The sequence below is a fragment of the Theropithecus gelada genome, chromosome 14 (genome assembly GCF_003255815.1).
Source record: "Theropithecus gelada isolate Dixy chromosome 14, Tgel_1.0, whole genome shotgun sequence".
NCBI classification, from domain to species: domain Eukaryota; kingdom Metazoa; phylum Chordata; class Mammalia; order Primates; family Cercopithecidae; genus Theropithecus; species Theropithecus gelada.
Genome location: NC_037682.1, coordinates 88,170,556 through 88,191,973, shown reverse-complemented (window position 1 = coordinate 88,191,973; position 21,418 = coordinate 88,170,556). Strand labels below are relative to the sequence as shown.

General features: G+C 40.7%; 1 protein-coding gene across 1 annotated transcript in view; it reads left to right on the top strand.

The window, feature by feature from the left end:
* MAML2 (mastermind like transcriptional coactivator 2) overlaps positions 1 to 21,418 on the top strand; it is a 383,751-nt gene that overhangs the window by 69,333 nt on the left and 293,000 nt on the right. The gene's annotated exons all lie outside the window — the stretch shown is intronic.

The window sequence follows — 21,418 nt, the reverse complement described above, 5'->3', positions numbered from 1 at the left end:
TTTAACTAAACCTATAATTAAACATATTAATACCTAATTTAGTATTTCTGGGTTTTAAAGTTTTCACAATAGAAATAACTACATTAATTCATAAGGAATAGGACAAATAAAAGAAATACTCTATAGTTAATAACAGAAAAACAAATATATAACAACAGGAAAGCTATAGTAGAGAGAAAGAGATGTGTAAAGATGTCTGTAAAGAAAAAGATGAAAAATCCTCTATAAAAGTAGGGGCTGGGTGCGGTGGCTCACACCTGTAATCCCAGCACTTTGGGAGGCCGAGGCGGGCGGATCACGAGGTCAGGATATCCAGACCATCCTGGCTAACCAGTGAAACCCGACTCTACTAAAAATACAAAAAAATTAGCCAGTCGTGGTGGCGGGCACCTGTGGTCCCAGTTACTAGGGAGGCTGAGGCAAGAGAATGGCGTGAACCTGGGAGGTGGAGCTTGCAGTGAGCCAAGATGGTGCCACTGCACTCCAGCCTGGGCGACAGAGCGAGACTCTGTCTCAAAAAAAAAAAAAAAAAGAAAAGAAACAAGAAAATGAACTAGGAATGAATGAAAATACCAAGAGAGACTGTAGCAAAGAAAGGAGACAGGATAACAGGATGATACTACCTTATAATGAGTGGGAATTACATGTTGCAAAAATGGGAAAATAAGTATTTAACCCCTGTAACAATCCAAAGAGTTTAGTAAATGAAAAGTTTTAAATCTCCGTTTGATATAGGAAAAATGAGGGCCTAGGAAAGGCAAGCATCTTGCCTTATATCACGAATTTGATATGGAGACTGGTTATCTCCTTACTTGTTATGTGCCAGGCATCCTACAAATTATCTTATTTAAACTTCAGTAATTTAGGGAGTATCACCCCCATTTTGCAAATGAAAAAACTGAGTCCCACAGTCATAAAATAGCTTGCCCTAAATCATATAACTACTACATAGACTAATCTGGACTCTTAACTCAGGTCCCTTATCCATATTTCCAATGATGTTTGCTTTCTGTTTTCCTTTTAGCACTATGGAGAATAACTTGCAATAGAAAGAAAAAATATGAGTATGATAAACAGAAGGATAGGGATGAAAGCTACAAAACAAGAAAAAAAGTTCCAAAATTAACAACCATTTGTTTAAACATATGACAGTAAATTACTTCATTTGCATGAAATTACTATATTGGGGTAGCCTAATTTTTCCCAGGTCAATTGTGTTCCTTTTAATCTGATTTGAACTTAAAAAAAAATACTTTTCAAGAGATAAACTATTTTTCCAAAAGTCATTTACAACATTTATGGGGAAATAAGAAAGGCTGTGCGAAACAGACAAGATTATTGCCTTGATTTATAAACAGCACAGAATTCAGATTGTTTTTTCATTGCTGTCAGAAGCAGTACCTTACTTTCAATGCAACTTGATGCCAGTTCTGATTGTGACTGTCCTCTTGTTTCCATGGTAACAAACTTTAATGTGATCAGCATTACGTAGGAACTTTTTGCATTGAAACAGGCAAGAAAAAAAATTATGATTCTCTGTGCCTGAAACACATATAGTAAGGGCTGAATAAATGTTTATGGAATGAAAAAGTAAAATAGAAATAGTCTCAGCCTTACAACTGTGTGCTAAACAGATGTGGTGCTAAAATTTGCATATGTAAACCTCTTCATGGGACAGAATAAACTTAAGCAAAACAGAAAGGTGTAGGGTTGTTTTTGCTTCACTTTAGACCCAGATTGTAGCACAAAGAGCACTAAGTCGAAGGCTTAAATAGCTTAATTGTACAGCAAGTTAGAAGTTAAAGGGTCAGAGTAATGTTAAGTAAATGAAGCTGTTTTGGAGAAAACCTGTAATGCTGCATTCCAGGTCTCCAAAGGCACAGTGCCATTTTTGTGTGTGTTAAATCATTTTAAGGCCAAATACTGGTGTTTGCTGACTTCCAGAACTTCCTTATGTTTCCAGCCTTTGCAAAACAACATAGCCAAGTACATAGTATCTAAATCTGGTGGGTTGCTTCTGAGATTTTCTTGGAAGGTATTTAAATACATGGTGGTTTTTGTTTGTTTGTTTCCCACTCATAATATGTCCTGTTTTCTAAAGACTTTTTAGGTTCAGGCAGTTGACCATTTATATGTGAAAAATGTCTGAAAAATTTGACCCTGGTAAGGTGGATGCCTCTTGTGAGATCACAGAAGCCCTTAACCCGGAAGAGGCATGTAAACCAAGAGGTTTCAAGATATGTAACAATTGAAATTTAAGCATATTTAAATGTTATCTACTCAAATATTTATTGAGTCCTACTATATGCCAGGTACTGTAGTAGGCACATGTTGAGCAAACAAAAATTCCTGTTCTCATGGAGCTTACATATTAGCAAAGAAAACAAAACACAACACAAGTACAATGCATACGACATTGGATGGTGGCAAGTGTTGTGGTATAAAATAAGTCAGAGAAAGGAGTCAGTTTTAAATAGGAAGGTTATAGAAGCCTCACTGAGAAGGTGGCATTTGAGCAAGGACCTGAAGGAGGTGTAGGATAGTGCCAAGCAGACATCAGGGGAAAGAGCATTCTTAGGCAGGCTGAACAAAAAGTGCAAACATTCTGAGACAGGAGCATCCCCGGAATGCTCTAGGAATAACAAGGTGGTCCATATGGCCAGAGCAGTAAGCGAAGGAGAGAGAAATGGGAATTGATACCGAAGAAGTAATGCGGTCTTGGAGGCACGTTGCATAGGGCCTTGTAGACCACTGAAAAGATTTCAGTTTTTGTTCTGAGTTAGATGGGAAGTTTATTAGTCTGTTCTCATGCTACTAATAAAGACATACCTGAGATTGGGTAATTTATAAAGGAAGAGGTTTAATTGACTCACAGTTGAGCAGGACTGGGGAGACCTCAGGAAACTTAACAATCATGGTGGAAGGGGAAGCAAACACATCTTGCTTCACATGGCGGCAGCAAGAAGTGCAGAGCAAAGTGGGGGAAAAAGCCCCTTATAAAACCACCAGATCTCATGAGAACTCGCTCACTATCATGAGAACGGCATGGAGGTAACTGCTCCCATGATTCAGTTACCTCCCCCTGGGTCCTCCTATGACAAGTGGGGATTATGGGAACTACAACTCAAGATGAGATTTGGGTAGGGACACAGCCAAACTATATCATTCCAGTCCTGGCCCCTCCTAAATCTCATGTCCTCACATTTCAAAACACAATCACACCCTTCCAACAGTCACTCACAGTCTTAACTCGTTCCCACTCCTGATACCAAAATCTGTGTTAGTCATGGTTCTCTAAAGGGACAGAACTAATAGGATATATGTATACGTGAAGGGGAGTTTATTAGGAGAATTGACTCACAGGATCACAAGATGAAGTCCCACAAATAGGTTGCCTACAAGCTGAGGAGCAAGGAAGCCAGTCCAAGTCCTGAACCTCAAAGGTAAGGAAGCCAACAGTGCAGCCTTCAGTCTGTGGCCAAAGGTGTGAGAGCCCCTGGCAAACCACTGGTGTAAGTCGGAGAGTCCAAGAGCTGAAGAATTTGGAGTCTGATGTTCGAGGGCAGGAAGCATCCAGCACGGTAGAAAGATAGAGACCAGAAGACTCAGCAAGTCTCCTCTTTCTAGCGTCTTCTGTCTGCTTTATTCTAGCCACACTGGGAGCTGATTAGATGGTACCCACTCACATTGAGGGTGAGTCCGCCTCTCCCAATCCACTGACTCAAATGTTAATCTCCTTTGGCAACACCCTCACAGCCACCCAGGAACAATACTTTTGCATCTTTCAATCCAGTCAGATTAACAGTTAATATTAACTATCACAGGAAGGTACTGGAGGGTTTTAAGCAGAGAAGTGGCATAATCTGACTTAGGCATTCAATGGTTCATTCTCGCTGTTGTATTTTTAAAAAGACTGAAAGGAGGAGAAAGGGTGGAAATTTTAAGGAGATTATATAGGAAGATATTGTATCAATAAGAAATAGTGGCTGGATGTGGTGGCTCATGCCTGTAACCCCAGCACTTTTGGAGGCCAAGGCAGGCGGATCACGAGGTCAGGAGTTCGAGACCAGCCTGACCAACATGGTGAAACCCCGTCTCTACTAAAAATACAAAAAAAACCCAAAAAACAAAAACAAAAAACAGGCATGGTGGCACGTGTCTGTAATCCCAGCTACTCAGGAGACTGAGTCAGGACAATCGCTTAAACCCAGGAGGCAAAGGTTACAGTGAGCCAAGATCACGCCACTGCACTCCAGCCTGGGTGACAAAGCGAGACTCCATCTCAAAAAAAAAAAAAAAGAAATGGTGGCGTCTTAGAACAGACTGCTAGTGTTAGAAGTGGTGGCATTTGTTGGATACTGCATATCTGGTAGAGACAACAGCAATTTTAGTGCATAGGATGTAAGGTTTAAAAAAAGAGTAACCAACCTAGATGCCAAGTCTTTTTACTGGAGCAACTACAAGGATGGGGTTGCTCTTTACTAAGAATAAGAAAACTAGGGAGGATTGAGTTTTGAGGAACAGATCAAGAGCTCGGTTTTGGATGTCAAGTCTTAGCCATCTAAGGAGATATCATTTATGTATATGATTGGAGTTCACGGGAGATGTGTGGGTTAAAGACATAAATTTGTCAGTCATCAGTGCTACACTAATTTAAATATTTAAAGCCATGAGATTTAATGAGAGGTTTCTGAGCTCTGGGGCTCCCAACATTTAGAGGTCAAGGAGATAGGGAGAAACTCCCAGAGGGTACTGGAAGGAGTGGCAAGTGAGGAAGGAGGACACCCTGGAAGCCAAATGAAGAATGCACCTCGAGGCCGGGCACGGAGGCTCACACCTGTAATCCCAGCACTTTGGGAAGCTAAGGCATGCAGGTCGCTTGAGGTCAGGAGTTTGAGGCCAGTCTGGCCAACATGGTGAAACCCCATCTCTACTAAAAATACAAAACTTAGCTGAGTGTAGTGGCGTGGACCTGTAATCCCAGTTACTCAGGAGGCTGAGGCACAGAATCACTTGAACCCAGGAGGCAGAGGTTGCAGTGAGCTGAGATTGTGCCACTGCACTCCAGGCTTGCGACAGAGCAAGACTCCATCCACCCCCCACCAAAATAAAAAGAATGTACCTCAAAAAATAAAGCAAAAAGAGGTTTTTAATGGATTATATATACTTACTAGGACATGCCAAAGTGAGTGGAAGGAAACAGAAGGAAATAGCCCTGGTCCCTTCAGTAACAGTCACGTTAATACCTTCTTAGAAAGATAACATACAATAGCTATTTAGGCTGAACAGAGAGCTGAAGCATATACCTACAATGATGATTCATGTGACTTTCTACCATAGAAATCTCACCAGATTCACAGAACCATAGACACTTTGGAAAAGAACTGAAAGGAAATAGTTCAATCCCTTACCTGATACAATATGCCCACCATGAAGTCATCCATCTTAATCATCTTCAATAACAGGCAACTTGAAATTTCTCAAAAGTCTGTGCATATTTGATTCCCTCTAGCAGTTCCAATAAAAATAACCAAGTCATTTCCATGGTATATGAATGAAGTGGATTATGATGCCAACATTATATTGATTCATAACTTTCTGAGTATGTTTCTCAGTTTTAGATATTTATTCTAATCCAAATATGCATTTATTAGAGCAATTTCACGTTTGCTTGGTTTATATACTGTATTAGTCTCTTCTCTTGCTACTAATAAAGACATACTCAAGACTGAGTAATTTATTTATTTATTTTTTATTTTATTATTTTTTTTTTTTGAGACGGAGTCTCGCTCTGTCGCCCAGGCTGGAGTGCAGTGGCGCGATCTCGGCTCACTGCAAGCTCCACCTCCCCGGCTCACGCCATTCTCCTGCCTCAGCCGAGTAGCTGGGACTACAGGCGCCCGCCACCTCGCCCGGCTAGCTTTTTGTATTTTTAGTAGAGACGGGGTTTCACCATGTTAGCCAGGATGGTCTCCATCTCCTGACCTCGTGATCCACCCGCCTCGGCCTCCCAAAGTGCTGGGATTACAGGCTTGAGCCACCGCGCCCGGCCAAGACTGAGTAATTTATAAAGGAAGAGTTTTAATTGACTCACAGTTCTACATAGTGAGGGAGGCCTCACAGTCATGGCAGAAGGCAAATGAGGAGCAAAGTCACATCTTACATGGCAGCAGACAAGAGATCATGTGCAGGGGACCACCCCTTTACAAAACCATCAGATCTGGTGAGACTTATTAACTATCACAAGAACAGTATGGGAAAGACTCACCCCCATGATTCAATTACCTCCCACCGTGTTCCTCCCATGACACATGGGAATTTGGGGAACTGCAATTCAAGATGCAATTTGGGTGGGGACACAGCCAAACCACATTATATACCAATCTTCCTTGTAAGTAGGGTTTTTGATTTTTCAAATGTTTGTTGCTTGGAAGCCACATAGGTAGAAAACATAGTTACTTACTTTTTTGTTTTGAGACAAGGTCTCCCTCTCTCACCAAGCTGGAGTGGTGTGATCATAACTCACTATAACCTCAAACTCCTGGGCTCAAGCCATCCTCTCACTTCAGCCTCTGGAGTAGCTAGGACTACAGGAGTACACCACCACACCTGGCTAATTAAAAAATTTTTATTTTATTTTTTTGTCAAGACCAGGGTCTTGCTATGTTGCCCAGGCTGCTCTCGAACTCCTGGACTCAAGTGACTCTCCCTCCTCAGCCTTCCAAAGTGCTGGGACTATAGGTATGAGTCACTGCATCCAGCCTACTTTTTAAGATGTATGCTTAAAGATGCTATGGTAGAAAGGGAAATACAAAGCTAAATAAAGATATCCAAATACCATTATAGCATCAAACTTCATAATAAAATGAAATGATAGAGAGCAGAGATGGCATCCTCCTGGTTCTGAACGTATGTAGCTGTCAACAAAAGAAAGCCGTCTCCATGTTTCCAGAGTCATGATGAAATCACATTTCAAATTGTTTCAACAGGTGCCATATGTCAAATGCCTCTTCCTATAAAAGAAACTGCTGAGTTGTTCTAAACAGTGCATGAAAATAGCAAGTGGGCTGAGTGCGCAACCATAGTGAGGTCCTGAGAAGTGTAAAAACCCCCAGATTCAGATTCAGCTTCCCCCAGAGAGTGGGGTTACCTCCCACCATGCTTGAGGGACAGCCCTTCCATAATTAGACTCTACTCACAGTCCCAGCCTGAAGTGTGACTAGCTGAAACTAGTGACTGGAGGAGTTGAGCCCCTGTAGGGAGGCCAGAACAGGTAGCACTTTGCTTCTCTTGCTCCCTGCCAATGGTTACCCCAACATAGAACTTTTATTCGTACCGCTGGGCAGCACCGGTCTGTTAATAATGAACCTAGAATGTGAAGTGAAAATCAGTACCGTGTGCGGTAAGCAGTAGGTAATTACATTTCACTTGTTTAATTAAGTTTCACTTTCTGGTTGCCTTGAGGGAACTGTAGGAAAGGATTTTTTTGTGTGTTTTTGTTTTTCCTGATGCTTTTTTCCCCTAGCTAGAAGCTGAATAATTCCACACAGTGTTGAAATGGATATGCTGTGTTTGTGTTGGCCGAATTAAGCATCTATAATCATATATTTCCTCTCTTTTGTCTATTTGTGTCACAGTCTTAATATGTGGGATAGAAATTTCGTTTAGTGGAGACATAATTTTTCGATTGTCTTAGGGTTTATTTAAACCAGCTCATCTCCATTAGAATGTGTTTCTGTACTTTACTCATCAGCTTGGCACTGACTCCACTATTGTTTTCCATTGTTTTCTTCAAATACTGTGTATTTTCCCTGAAAGTCCAAGTAGCTGACAATTTTGCTACCTCTGCAAGGGAATCTGCTTTATTTTCTTGTAGGTTTTACACATATATAAAACTATACATTGGGAACATACTCTTCCTCAGCGGGCTACATGGCCTTTCATTCACTCTCTTAAAAATATCTGTGGACCTATTATGTGAAATAATGTATGATTTGCTCAATGGGAGATTTACTTTTCAATAAGGTTATGGTTTATTAAGCCTCACATATTTATAAATTTATATACCTTGAATAATAATTCCATCACAGAAGGGGCTCACTATTAACCACATTTCCATGTGTGATATTCACTGAGGCATGTCCCTGGAAACATACCTAACCACATAAGAGTAAAAGCCTGTCATAGCACAGGAAGCCTAGAATAAGTACATCCTACCATTTAAGCACCCAGGTCTTAATATGTCAGTTCATATTTAGATTGTACCTTTGTGGTCAGGGCAGTATTTGAAATTGAGATATAGTTAATCAGTTAGAGATGTAGTCAATTTCACTTTGTCAGTGAAGCTCAGAATCTCACCAATATGTTGTTTTTCTTTTTTCTTTTTTTATTTTTATTTTTGAGACGGAGCCTCGCTCTGTCGCCCAACCTGGAGTGCAGTGGCATGATCTTGGCTCACTGCAAGCTCTGCCTCCCGGGTTCACGCCATTCTCCTGCCTCAGCCTCTGGAGAAGCTGGGACTACAGGCACCCGCCTCCACACCCAGCTAATTTTGTTGTATTTTTAGTAGAGACAGAGTTTCACTGTGTTAGGCCAGGATGGTCTCAATCTCCTGACCTCGTGATCTGCCCACTTGGACCTCCCAAAGTGCTAGGATTATAGGTGTGAGCCACCAAGCCAGGCCAGTATGTTGTTTTTCAAAGATTGCTGTCCTCATACAGACCAGCTTAGTACTGACAGAGGAGGTGAAATGGGAAAAGTTCCCTTGTCCCCCTCGCAGGGTGTAGGATGGGAAAGTGGCTGGCTTCTTCAGTGCCCTGCTGCTTAGACCTCTAGGGGAGCATACATACGGGCAGGCTGTGGGGCTCCAACCCCAGGGCAGTGTCTGGGGGTGAATGTTTACAGTTTCTGAAGCCCCAGTAGGTATGTGTCACGGCATGCTCGTTTAGTGTAGCCCTCTGAAGGCAGCTTGTGTTAACTAGCTCAATTACACCCTCTACCTTGTGGCAAGGACAGAGGGCTTTCCGTATCCTGGGGTGCTTGCTTTGGTGCAGCGGCAGAATCAGATCATACCTGGGCTTGGAGAATGAGTGCAAGATTTTATTGAGTGGAAGAAGCGCTCAGCAGATGGGGGAGCCATAGGGAGATGGTTTCCCCCGGAAGCTGGGCCGCTTGGCAGCCGAGCGCTCCTCCAACTGCCCAGCCAAACTCTGTTTCATTTTGCCCCTCAGTGGCCTGCTGGTGCCTGCTGGTGTGTTGCCCTCAACATCTAGCCGCTTGTATGTTCCTCTGCCAATGTGCTCCTCTCCACTTCCAACCACTTCTGTCTCTGCTTTGCTAGGGTCTCCCATTTATATAGGCACAGGATGGGAGCATGGGTGGTCTTGGGAAATGCAACGTTCAGGCAGGAAAACAAAAATGCCTGTCCTCACCTAGGTCCGTGGGGGTGGGGTCCTAGCCAGAGACCATGCCTTCCTCTACCCAGCATTTCCCTTCCCCTCTTCCATATCATTTAAAGGAACAATTCTTCCCTTCCCAGCACTTCAGTTTCAGAGGAACACAGTCTTCACCTGCTAAGCTGTCTTTCACCAGTGGTTGTGTTCCTTCTCTTTTGAACAGGACTTTGTGCAGACTTCTGTACTGTTCAGTTACATCATAAGCCATATTCTAGTGATTCACTTGAAAGGTTACACAACTTGCAGGAGTAATTCATGGGGAAAATAACTCTGTTGTTTTTCCATCACATTTTCTGCCTCTGCCAACTCTCCCCTCATCTTCCTCGCACCAAAGCCAACCACTTTTCTGTCATTTTCACAGACAGAAATGCTTTGCATCATGCCTGCTTGTACTGGCAATTGCCTGGCCTCTTCTGTAGCTTGTCCTCTGTAGCTGTCTCTACCACATTCCTAATTAAAGTCAGCTGACACTATGTATTTGTGCACAAAGAGTAAATAGCATGGTTTAGTTATATAACAATTTGAAATGGCTTGATTTCTTTGGGTTAATGTTACAGCCTCAGTATTGGTGATTCCTGACCATCTGCTAACTTCTGAAAGCCAGAGGGTCTTGCTCTTCAAACTCTTCTCCTCGTAAGATGTAGTGGGCTTATAGCAGAAGAAAGGCATATCTAGGGTATTAAATGTGTTCTTGCAAAACTAAATAAGTTCCCTATGCAGAAATAAGATATGTGTGTGGTAACTAGTTTTTGGAGTATTTGAAGTAATGATTTGTACTCCTTTCAACGTTTTCATTACAGGAGCATTTTAAGAAGTGATTTGGGGTCATGACTCCTACTTCAATACAGTGGTTAGTACAATTCGTAATGCTTAATTTGTGGACCCTCCTTTATTAGCTTAGAAGACATAACTTGAAACCAGTATGGTAGAGTGGATGAGGAGAGATGCCAAGATGGGTAAAATAAAGCTTAAGGAAAATGGAAATGCCTTGCCCAGCGTGACTAAGAGGGTCAGGAATAGAACTTGACTCCTAATAGGACACATTTTTGAGTGGGTGGCACAAAACAGGACATGTTAACAATCAGAACTCAAGTCCAGCCCTAAAACATATTTGTAAACACTGTTGCATATTGTGTTCAAATGAGTTATTTTTGCCTCAATCTGTTCCAGTGCACATTCCTGCCAGAGGTAGGAATTGGTTTGGAGATAATTTTTTCTCCAGCAGCATGCAAAAGTCAGGATTTCCAGATACTAAACTGAATGGGGGTCTGGGCCTTATACAAAATGAACACATGGATGTGTTCCATACTTTGTAACTTATTTGGCAGCAGCTGACATCTTAGTTTGTGAGGGGCCTTTACAAAAGTTACGGACCTGTAACCTCTGCATTGGGCTAGACTCCCCCAGCTAGGTTACTTGGGGATGAATAGTTGCTGAGATAATTGTGGGCAAATGTAGAACAATAGCCCAAACAAGAGACACTCTGGCACTCTAGGCCATACTTGGCTTTTAGGATCTAAAGAGGTGATCTGGCTCTTATTTGAATTATAACTATAACCAACATTTATTTCAGAGGATTTCTATATATTTCCTTAATTTTCCCTCACAAAATCCCCCTAAGGAGGTCTTTTAATACACGAATGCTAAAGATCTTTTATAAGGGCACAGACAGGCCCAGGAAGATCGTGACATGAACAAGGCTACACAAATAATAAATAAGGATTGGGAAACATACATTCAGGTCTCCTGACTCCAAATTGGGTGCTCTTTTAATGATACCAACCACTTTGACCATTCAAAGGGGTCATTGTGGTCCCACCAGTGCCCCCTCCATACCTGTTGAGCCCAAGTACAGACTCAAAAGGAATTTCCCTTGTGGCTAGAGGATGTATTATATAAAAGATCAGGATCCCATTTCACCTTTCCTTTCTTTCAGAACTATCTTAGCTTGCCCTTTGGATAAATGTATGTCATCAGTGGGAGATCATCTGCCGCTTAAATCCTTATCTTTCACAATGGACACCAGACTTCCTTTTAAGGTGCTATGTATGACTCATCAGTAGTTTAAAATTTTGTAAGATACATGAACATTTTCTGATTGGAAACACTTTAGAAATGCTGAACATATTATTGTGAAATAACAATGACTAATATTGTTGTTAAATTGTTGGAATTGTAATAGCTTTAACCTTTTTTGATTCAGTCTGTTTATTCCAAGTTATCTTGCCTTTGAAATGGCTTTGAAACATTAGCAAACAATGTTGGTCTCTCTTACAGATCTCAGTTCTGCTTTTAACAGCAACAGGCAGTGTATTCAAAACATACTTGAATTGGACATGACATTTTGGAGAATATTTTGACTAGTTTGTAATAAAAGAAAAGTTGAATAAATCACAATTGATTAAAGAGGTGATAGTATACCAAATGCTATGGTGAGCAAATTACTCTTGAGAAATGCATTGTTTATATAGATATTACAATGCCATGCTATTCTCAACCCAATCAACTGTATAAACTGGAGTAGAAATTCCTGAACTTTTTTTTAACTCCTGAGGAAGCAGTTTACTATTAGCAATTAGTATAATGATTACTATCAAATCTAGCCAAAGAGAGATCGATAAAAACATGGGTGCAAAGTAAACATGACTCCTTTGGTTTTATTAATGGATGATAGGATTAAAAATAAGCCAGAACGTGCAGAAAGGTGAGATTATAGTAAACCAGGCAAATATGGCACTTGCCATATTTATCTATAAGCTTGCCATTCTTTGGGAAGTAAATGAAACAGAGCATTAAAACAAGGATTTAAAAAATGGATTAAATTATCCCAGCACTTTGGGAGGCCAAGGTGGGCAGATCACAAGGTCAGGAGATCGACACCATCCTGGTTAACATGGTGAAACCCCATCTCTAGTAAAAATACAAAAAAAATTAGCTGGGCGTGGTGGCGGGCGCCTGTAGTCCCAGCTACTCGGGAGGCTGAGACAGGAGAATGGCGTGAACCTGGGAGGCGGAGGTTGCAGTGAGCCGAGATTGCACCACTGCACTCCAGCCTGGGTGAAAGAGCGAGACTCTGTCTCAAAAAAGAAAAAGAATTAAATTTTATAAATAAGAATAAATGGTGACTGGAAGGTGACTGGAAGGAAAAACAAGAGGAAACAAAATGAGCAGTAATCAAAATCCTGGGAGAATTATTTTCACTTTGATTTTGTGAATTTTATTTATGCAATAAATAATGCTAATTGAGGGTCAAATTAATCTATGAGAACATTATAAATGACCTTAAATCAGCACATTTGGAGAAGTAAAAAACTGAATCTGTGCCTGAACTCTGTCTTCATTTATCATAAAAACTGTACACAATTTTTAATCTTCCAATGTCTCAGTGACACCTATTTCCAGATTAGTGGTCCTCAAACTTTAGTACATGTCAGAATGTCCCAGAATGCTTGTGAAAAATACGGATTTCTGGGTTCCATCCTCAAATACTCAAATTCAGTAGATGTTGGTTGGGACCCAGAAAGATGCAGGGACTTCAGGCCATCTTTTAAAAACATTAATATAGAGAATAATGAGCCAGGAGGGAAATAACTCTTTGAGTCAGAGAATGCCATTGATTTTAGGAATTCTGACCCTATCAAATACAAATTTTAGGATTTAAATATTCATTCATGGTGATATATTAGAAATCTAACATAATACATACTGGTGAAAAAATAATTATAAAATTGTCTGTAGTTAGGTAACTCGGTTGTTTATAATCAAACAGTTTAGACAATAACATTGAAATAGTTACTGAATTGAACGCTTCATTATTTTATAGATGAATAATATGGAACTCAGGTATTTGAAGTAATTTGCACAATATTATGTCACTAGCTAGGGACCAGGCAAGATATTTTGCTCTTTCCACTTATTATGTTGTGTTCCTTTCAAAAGTCTCTATAAGTCTCCAATATTAGCAGAAGGACTTGGGGTAAGCCAAGAACCCCATTAGATGATACCTTCGGATCATATAGGAAAATAAGGTTATAGGCTCGTATAAACATAAATATCCTTAACAAAAGCAATTCTATGGTTATAGCTATAGAATACGTCTTGTCTTTCATCTCAATAAATCTCATGAACCACTGGATGGAGTGTCTTAGTTTGTTTTCTTTTGCTTATAACAAAACACCCCAAACTGGGTAATTTATCAAGAAAAGGAATTTATTTCTTACAGTTTTGAAGGCTGAGAGGTCCAAGGCTGAGGGGCTGCATCTGTTGATAGCCTTCTTGGTGGTGGGGACTCTGTGGCACAAGGCATCACGTGGCAGAGGGGGCTGAGCGTGCTAATGTGCTCGCTCAGGTCTCTCTTCCTTTTATAAAGCCTCCAGTTCCCCTCCCATCATAACCCATTAATCCATGAATGGATTAATCCATTTATGAGGACAGAGCCTTCATGATCCAATCACCTCTTAAAGTCGCCACCTGTCAATACTGCCAGAATGGAGATTAAGTTCCAACACGAGTTTTGGAGTCATTCAAACCATAGCATAGAGTAATGATGGTAACTTGTTTCAGGCATAAAATTTGAAATAAATTATGAGGCTCCATGATACGCTATATTGGTTTTAGCCTTAGAAGAATATTTAGTTTCACTCAGGTCTTTCAAAGCTATGTTCTCCTCAAAATAAACAAACAAACAACAAACAAAAAAACACCTTTTTTTTCCTTGTTTTTTGAGACAGCGTCTCACTCTGCTGCCTGTTGCCCAGGCTGGAGTGCAGTGGCGCAATCTCGGCTCACTACAAGCTCCGCCTCCCAAGTTCACACCATTCTCCTGCCTCAGCCTCCCGAATAGCTGGGACTTGCAGGGGCCCACCACCACGCCCTGCTAATTTTTTGTATTTTTAGTAGAGACAGGGTTTCACCTTGTTAGCCAAGATGGTCTCGATCTGCTGACCTCGTGATCCGCCCGCCTCGGTCTCCCAAAGTGCTGTGATTACAGGCATGAGCCATCGCACCCAGCCAAAAAAACCTTTTTAAGAGTACATAGCTACTCATTTGATCTGCCTCCTCTGCTGAATCAATTAGATTTTTTTTTTCGCCTGCAAATAACAGAAAACTAACAGTGTAAGAAATAAAGTGATTACAAGTAGGGATTTCCCCCTCACACACACTACAATATTTCTTGATATAGGTCATTATGGGTATTAGTTTAGTGACTCAATAATATCATGGCTCAGGGTCAGTTTGTCTGTGATTCTCTAGGCCTTTCTCTCATAGTCTTAAACTCTAGGTATCACATTGGTAGGCTAGAGAGAGGAGTGAGGGCAGCCCAGGTGTTCCTTTTATCAGAAAAGCTGAAAGTGTCTCAAAAAGCACACCCCTCTCTTATCAGATGTCCATCTTATTGGCCGGAACTATGCTGCACCTCCATTCCAAGAACAAGAGACGCTGAGGAAAAAAATGTATTGTTTTAGCTTCTAAAAAGGAGATGGCCAAGGGATAAGACAGTTGAGAAGGGTGTGGCATGACAGAGTGTCTGCTACTCTCTTGGTTTTAGAAGGAACTCCTGTTATTCCAGTGTCACCTGAGTACCGACTGGGTCTCACGGGGCCACTCCAGATTCAGACATTCTTCTTTCTTCTTCTGCTGTACCACCATCCTTCTAGACTCTGCCGCTTTGCTTCCTCCCACCCCATCCCCCAGCACCATACAGACTGACTCCACTCCCACACACTCAGGCATTCGCACAGTCCAACCTTCATTTTTAGGAAGTCGTTGAACTGACTAGCCCTTAGGAAGGTGGCACAGGTGTTCCTAGGATTATAAAATGTTTTATTGAATAAGTTTTCTCTGTGGATGTCCAAGAACCTTTCCTCCCAGCCTGTTTGAAAGAACAATGATTGAATCAGAACAGGACATACTGATGTTAAAAAAAAAAAAAAAAAAAAAAAAATCACAAGTAGGTATCTTGAAAGCATATCCCAAGGCTTTTCTTAAGGTAACCTTTATACTGAACCATAAAAAGATTAAAGACACCTTCCGCTAGAGTCAGGCCCTGTCATTCACATTGAGATTGTTCAGAAAAAGAAGAACTGACACCTTTACTGAAAGGAGTCAAGGTCTTGCAAGCCGGAAACTGGTTTGATGACAATTCCCTGACTTGCTAGGTAAGCTGGTCCACATCGAGACGAGTGTCTCCTTGACTTCTGACTTACTTTGTGTTTGTTGAAGGAATCCTATGAGTCATGTTTAGCCTTTCGAGCCTGATTGAGTTTGAAGGAACCTCTGGATTATTGCATACAATGGATTTTGCAAACAGTTTTCTTCAGCATACCCACAGGAGAAAGGCAAGTCGGTTCATAAATGGAAATCTAGACAAACAACTAAGCTAAAGACACCTCTCTGTATAAATGCTTCCAGATGGAGAGAAGTTTTTCACTTCACTCTCCACAGTTTTCACTTTAAAGGGTTATTGAGATGGAAGCATTGGAGCGAAGCACATTAGAATCACTTGTCCCACCTTTCCTTCTGAGGAAGGCTGACTTACAGTTGCAAGGGGAAAATACTGGCTAAAAAATAATTCTTGGTCTGTTCCCCATAGTCTATCAACACACGCTTTTCAGAAGAAGAAGAAGAAAAAAAAAAAAAAAACCATCTGGAGAGAATAGGACTGAGTTGGTAGAACATCTTGAAGGGGGCTGGCCTTCACTTAGAAAATTGAAAAGAAAGGCAGATAAGCCATTAGGAAGAGTCTGTGGTTGTTAAGCAGAGTAACCTAAAGGAGGAACTTCAAGATAAAAGTTTAAAGCAACACTCTGTAATTATTTTTATTATAGTATGAAGTTGTTAAGTTTGTCTTCACCCTTTGAAAGAGTTCTGAACAGAATTACAGTTTTCTTACAAAATCTCAGGGCCTACAAAAAATGCCATTTGGCCTCCACAGTAAGTTGCTCCCACCCAGAAAGTCCTCTCCCTTCTACAGCTTCCTGCATAAAAGGCTGGGATACCAACATCTGCCTGAAGCAACAACACATGTATTTTAACCAAATAAATAAAAAAGGAATAAAAGTCTGAGTACATCATGCTGCTCGTAGTCTTACTGGCTGACTCCCATTGGCTCGCTCACTGTTGTTATAATTTCGTTTATGCCTTAGGCAGATGGGCGCCTCTGCTCATGGGTGATTTAGAATCTGCTGATAGTGGCTGGAATGAAGCATGGAGGATCTTGCAACTTCCAAGCCCACTGGCTTAGACCACTGTATTCTTGGGCTTAGATGTTTACTCCATATATGATTCCCATCAATGGTGATACCTGGGCCATTGTCCAGTGGGTGAATGTGATTTTCTTCTTTGGAGAAGGCCATTGCAAATCACAGCTAATAGGGACCCTAATGAGGACGTTCACCTCCCAGCTCCTCTGTGCCAGGGCAGTGGATAACAACAGGATGTGGGTTTTAAACACGTGTAAGCTTCTTCAAGCTGCCTCTTTCAGTTTCATTCTTTTTTTAAGGCCCTAGAAAATATAATCCACATACTTGAAACAAATATTTTTTTCTTGTTGCTAATGTTTTCGGTTGTAGTTTTCTCCCATGTCAGGATTGGATTCCACTCTGATTAGTACCAAGAAATATTAATTGGTACAATATGTAAATGAAAACATGGGACATTTACAAGGTAGGCAGAAGATAATATATGCTTATAAGTTTCACTTTCGGTGAATATGAAAATGTATTCTATTCATCCTCCATGGGTGTTGTTAAAGCTACTCTGCTCTACTTTGGACTTTGCAAATGATTTTGATGAATAGGACCAAAAGGTGTCAAAAGCCACAAACCTATCATTGTAAAAACTAAAGGCATTTAGTTTCAAATTAGTTTATTTAAAAAGAAGTTTTAATATTTGAACAGGCCATAAAATTAGGATCAAGTAAGCAAATCTGTAGGCACTTTTATCAGAGACAGGAGCAATGAGAGACTGCAGGAAATAGAAAGGAATTAGACTTTATTCTTTATATTTGTTATTCCAGTCCTCACCGTCCTCTTTGCTCCTCTTCCCAATTCATTCTTTTCCTTTCTGTTACTAGTTGTCCTTCTTCTCTCTCCTCTTCTTCCCATCACCCCCAGGATACACATTAAAGAGAGAATACCAGAAATCGGCAGCACTGGTGAGCCAAGAAATATTATAGAGGTTTTTGGTTTTTTTCATTTCAAGTTTTAAGTTGTCCTTGTGCATGAAACATGCACATGATAAAAAGGGGGTTGCCATCAAGGCATATTGTCTTGAAAAGCCAAGGGCTCTTTTTTAGTTTTCCTCTATAATGAAGACTTTCTTAGACTGTGGACTCTATAATTATGCTCACTGAACAAATACCTTGAAAGGGAAGTAATTCCAACTCATGTATCAAAGATTCAATTTGACGTGTATTTACTAAATGCCTAACATGCCTATGCATTTTGTTTATTCATTTATAGTAACAAGATATAGTGAGTTCACATACTGTGCCAGCACTGTGCTCAGTATTAAAAAATTGGAGTCAGAGCCATTTTCAAGAACTTACAGTCCAATGGAGGAGAAAGAAGTATGAAAGGATCGGTTGCAGGGTGACAAGAGAGTGTTCCAATAGTGCAGCTCCAGAGCTGTGATTTTAAAAAGATGATGCAAACCAGTTATCTCTTGCTTCATGGAGTGGATGGGCTACAGGAAATTTGGCAATAAAACAAAGTTTATATAAGTTGCAACATTTTTCTACAACTCTACTATAAAATTGGAAATGCTTTCCCACAGAAAAACCTCTCAAAATGCTGAATGCAAAAGTTGGGATCACAGAAACATTGTGCCTATATTTGGTCTGCTGGAAACTGTATTTTTACAAGGTAATCCCTGTTTTCAATGTAGTTCCTGTCTTGCCACTGGCGGTTTTCTTCTTGTAGCACTTTTCTAGTTCTGAGATTACTACTACCCAAAGTATTCATTTCTTTCTTACTGGCATGTCCTCTGTCTTCACAGCCTGCTTCTGGATTGTAGGGTTTTTCCTTTCTCTCTGTTGAGATATTTATGGCATTTAATAGAGTCAAACAAGATGTGTTGCAGCCTGACATACTTATGTGGCTTCAGATGTGTAAAATAAGTAACTTCCTATCTTTGTCTGTCTAGCTCAAGAATTAACCGTGGATGAGGAATGCCTGTATTGATTCATTAATGTAATAACTGTTTACTGACTGCCTACTGTGTACAACCAGAAACATAGTTCCTAACCTCATGAACTTACCATGTAACATGGGAAGACAAGCACCAAGTTCTTATTTGTTTGTGATTGTGATAAGGCTCAGAAGACAAATACAGGTTTCTGTGAACCCATGTATGGGAGAAATATTTAAGTTCCATTTAATACTGAGATGGCTAAGTATCTCAGTATTTAAGCTGAGATCTGAAGGATAAGTAGAAGATTTCTCAGGCAGAGGGAAAAGCAAAGGCTGTGGGGCAGGAAGAAATGTGGTCATTTTGAGGAACTTCAAGATCAGTATGGCCATAGCAAAGAGCGCAAAAATAAGAGTGAAACAGGGAGGAATGGAATTCAGCTCAAGGGCTCTGAAATCAGAGTTTCCAGTTGGAATCCTAACGTCATAGCTGTATCAGTTAAGAATTTTTTTGTGTGTGTGGCATCCAAAGAACAGAAAGCCTACCTTACTGAAGTTCATATAAAAAGAGGAAATTGGCCGGGCGCGGTGGCTCATACCTGTAATCCCACTACTTTGGGAGGCCGAAGCGGGTGAATCACCTGAGATCAGGAGTTTGAGACCAGCCTGGCCAAAGTGGTGAAACCCCGTCTCTACTAAAAATACAAAAATTAACCCAGCGTGGTGGCGGGCGCTTGTAATCCCAGCTACTCGGGAAGCTGAGGCCGGAGAATCGCTAGAACCCAGGAGGCAGAGGTTCCAGTAAGCCGAGATCGCGCCATTGCACTTAAGCCTGGGCGACAAGAGTGAAACTCCGTCTCAAAAAAAAAAGAAAAAAAGAGGGGAAATTATCTCCACAAAACAAAAAGTCCGACAATAAGCAATAAGTAGTCCAGGGATGGTGCAGGGCTTGATGAGGTCATCACAGATCCAGGTTCTTTCTGTCTTCTGCTCTACATTCGTAGCCTGTGGCTTTGTCATTCCCTCATGTGGAAATGGCGGCTGCAGCTGCAGGCACAATGGCGCATTGAGGAAGAAGGGAGAAGATGTGCAATGTCAGGTTAGTTTATCAGAAAAGTTCAAAGCTTCTCAGAAATCTTCTGTTGGAATTCTACCTGTGTGTCATAGGCCAGAACCCAACCCAAATAACCAGGGAAAATGTGAAAGTGAGAACATAGATCTTGCAGCCCTAACAATGGAGACGGCAAGTGAGAGGGGATTGGGAATTTCCTCAACAGTGTTTGACATAACCACTTTCTAGTTTATAATCTTAGCAAGTAACTCAACTTCGCAGTTCCTCTTCTGTAAAATGGAGATAACACCTGAAAAGGTTGTAACAGGATTCACTGAAATAGTTTCTATGCTCAGTCAGTAATCAGCATTCAATCAATATGAGCTCTTAACATGATGCTTGACAGTTACGCAACGAACAGTTCATGAAGAGTTTTGTAAGCCATATTGATAATTTTGTCTTTATCCTTAGCACAGTGAGAAGGTATTAAAGGATTTTATGCAGGGAAGTGACATGATCATATTTGTGTTTTCAAAAGAGCCCTCAGGCTGGGTGTGGTAACTTGCGCCTGTAATCCCAGCACTTTGGGAGGCCATGGCGGGCCGTGGGCGGATCGCTTGAGCCCAGGAGTTCCGGACCAGCATGGGCAACTTGGGGAAACCTGTCTCTAAAAAAAATACCAAAAAAATTTTAGCTGGGTGTGGTGGCACTCGCCTGTAGTCCCAGCTACTTGGGATGCTGAGGTGGGAGAATCACCTGAGCCTGGGAGAGGCTGTAGTCAGCTGTGATTGCACCATGCACTCCAGCTTAGGTGACACAGTGAGACCCTGTCTCAAAAAAAAAAAAAAAAAAAAAAAAAGGAGCCCTCAATTTATCCTCTGCCTCTGACAAATATATTCCATTTTGTTACATTGCAAAAATTTCTGTACATTGCTTTGCTTAGGCATCCTGTGCTCTGGAATGACTTTTAATTTTTATTTTGGCAGTCTTGGTTGTTTTGAGATGTGTGAAATTTGAATCTTATGCAGGTGTTTTAGTTCTTTTGATTTTGCTTTTTAAAAGGTTTTTTTTTTTTTTTTTTTTTTTTTTTTTTTTTAGTGTGGGGCAATGTAAAGCCAGAATATCAATGTACTTCTGTCATGATTTTCAAACCTATTTGGCTGATAGTACCCTTATAAGAATAGGTAAAAAAGATCCCAAAGATTTAACTTCACTTTCTTGAACTACTAGCCCTACTATTAAGAGCCACAGCAAGCTTACATGTTTAAAAAAAAAAAAAAAAAAAAAGAGCTGCAACATTCCTTTCGCACTCCCACTCGCCCCTGAGGTTCTTCCACTTCCTTCCTATGGCTTTTTTTAGAAGCGAGTGTGTTTTTCTCACGTCCGGCAACAAAGGATGTTTTGTGCTGCTACTGAGGTTTGTATGTGTGACTTACTTTAGAACTCTTTCTAGAAAATGCGATTATTATTTGCATAGGTTTGGTAGAACTTTATATTGAGTGAAAGTCTGCGATGACTGTTTTTGTTTTTGTGTAGATTTGCCACTGCTTAACATCAAATCACTTTCCTCTGTGTGTTTTAAAATAACCCTAATAGGACCTGTCAAAAATCCCCCAGAAGTCTCACAAATTCTTATCTTTAAAAAAAGTGTAAGTGATACCTTCAGTGTATCATATTTATTCTTATATACCTTTGCAAAGACTTCTTATCACTTCCTTAAATATGTCTGATAGTGCCATAATGAGAAGGGGACAGGGTGATTAACCATAAACTTTGGTTTTCAC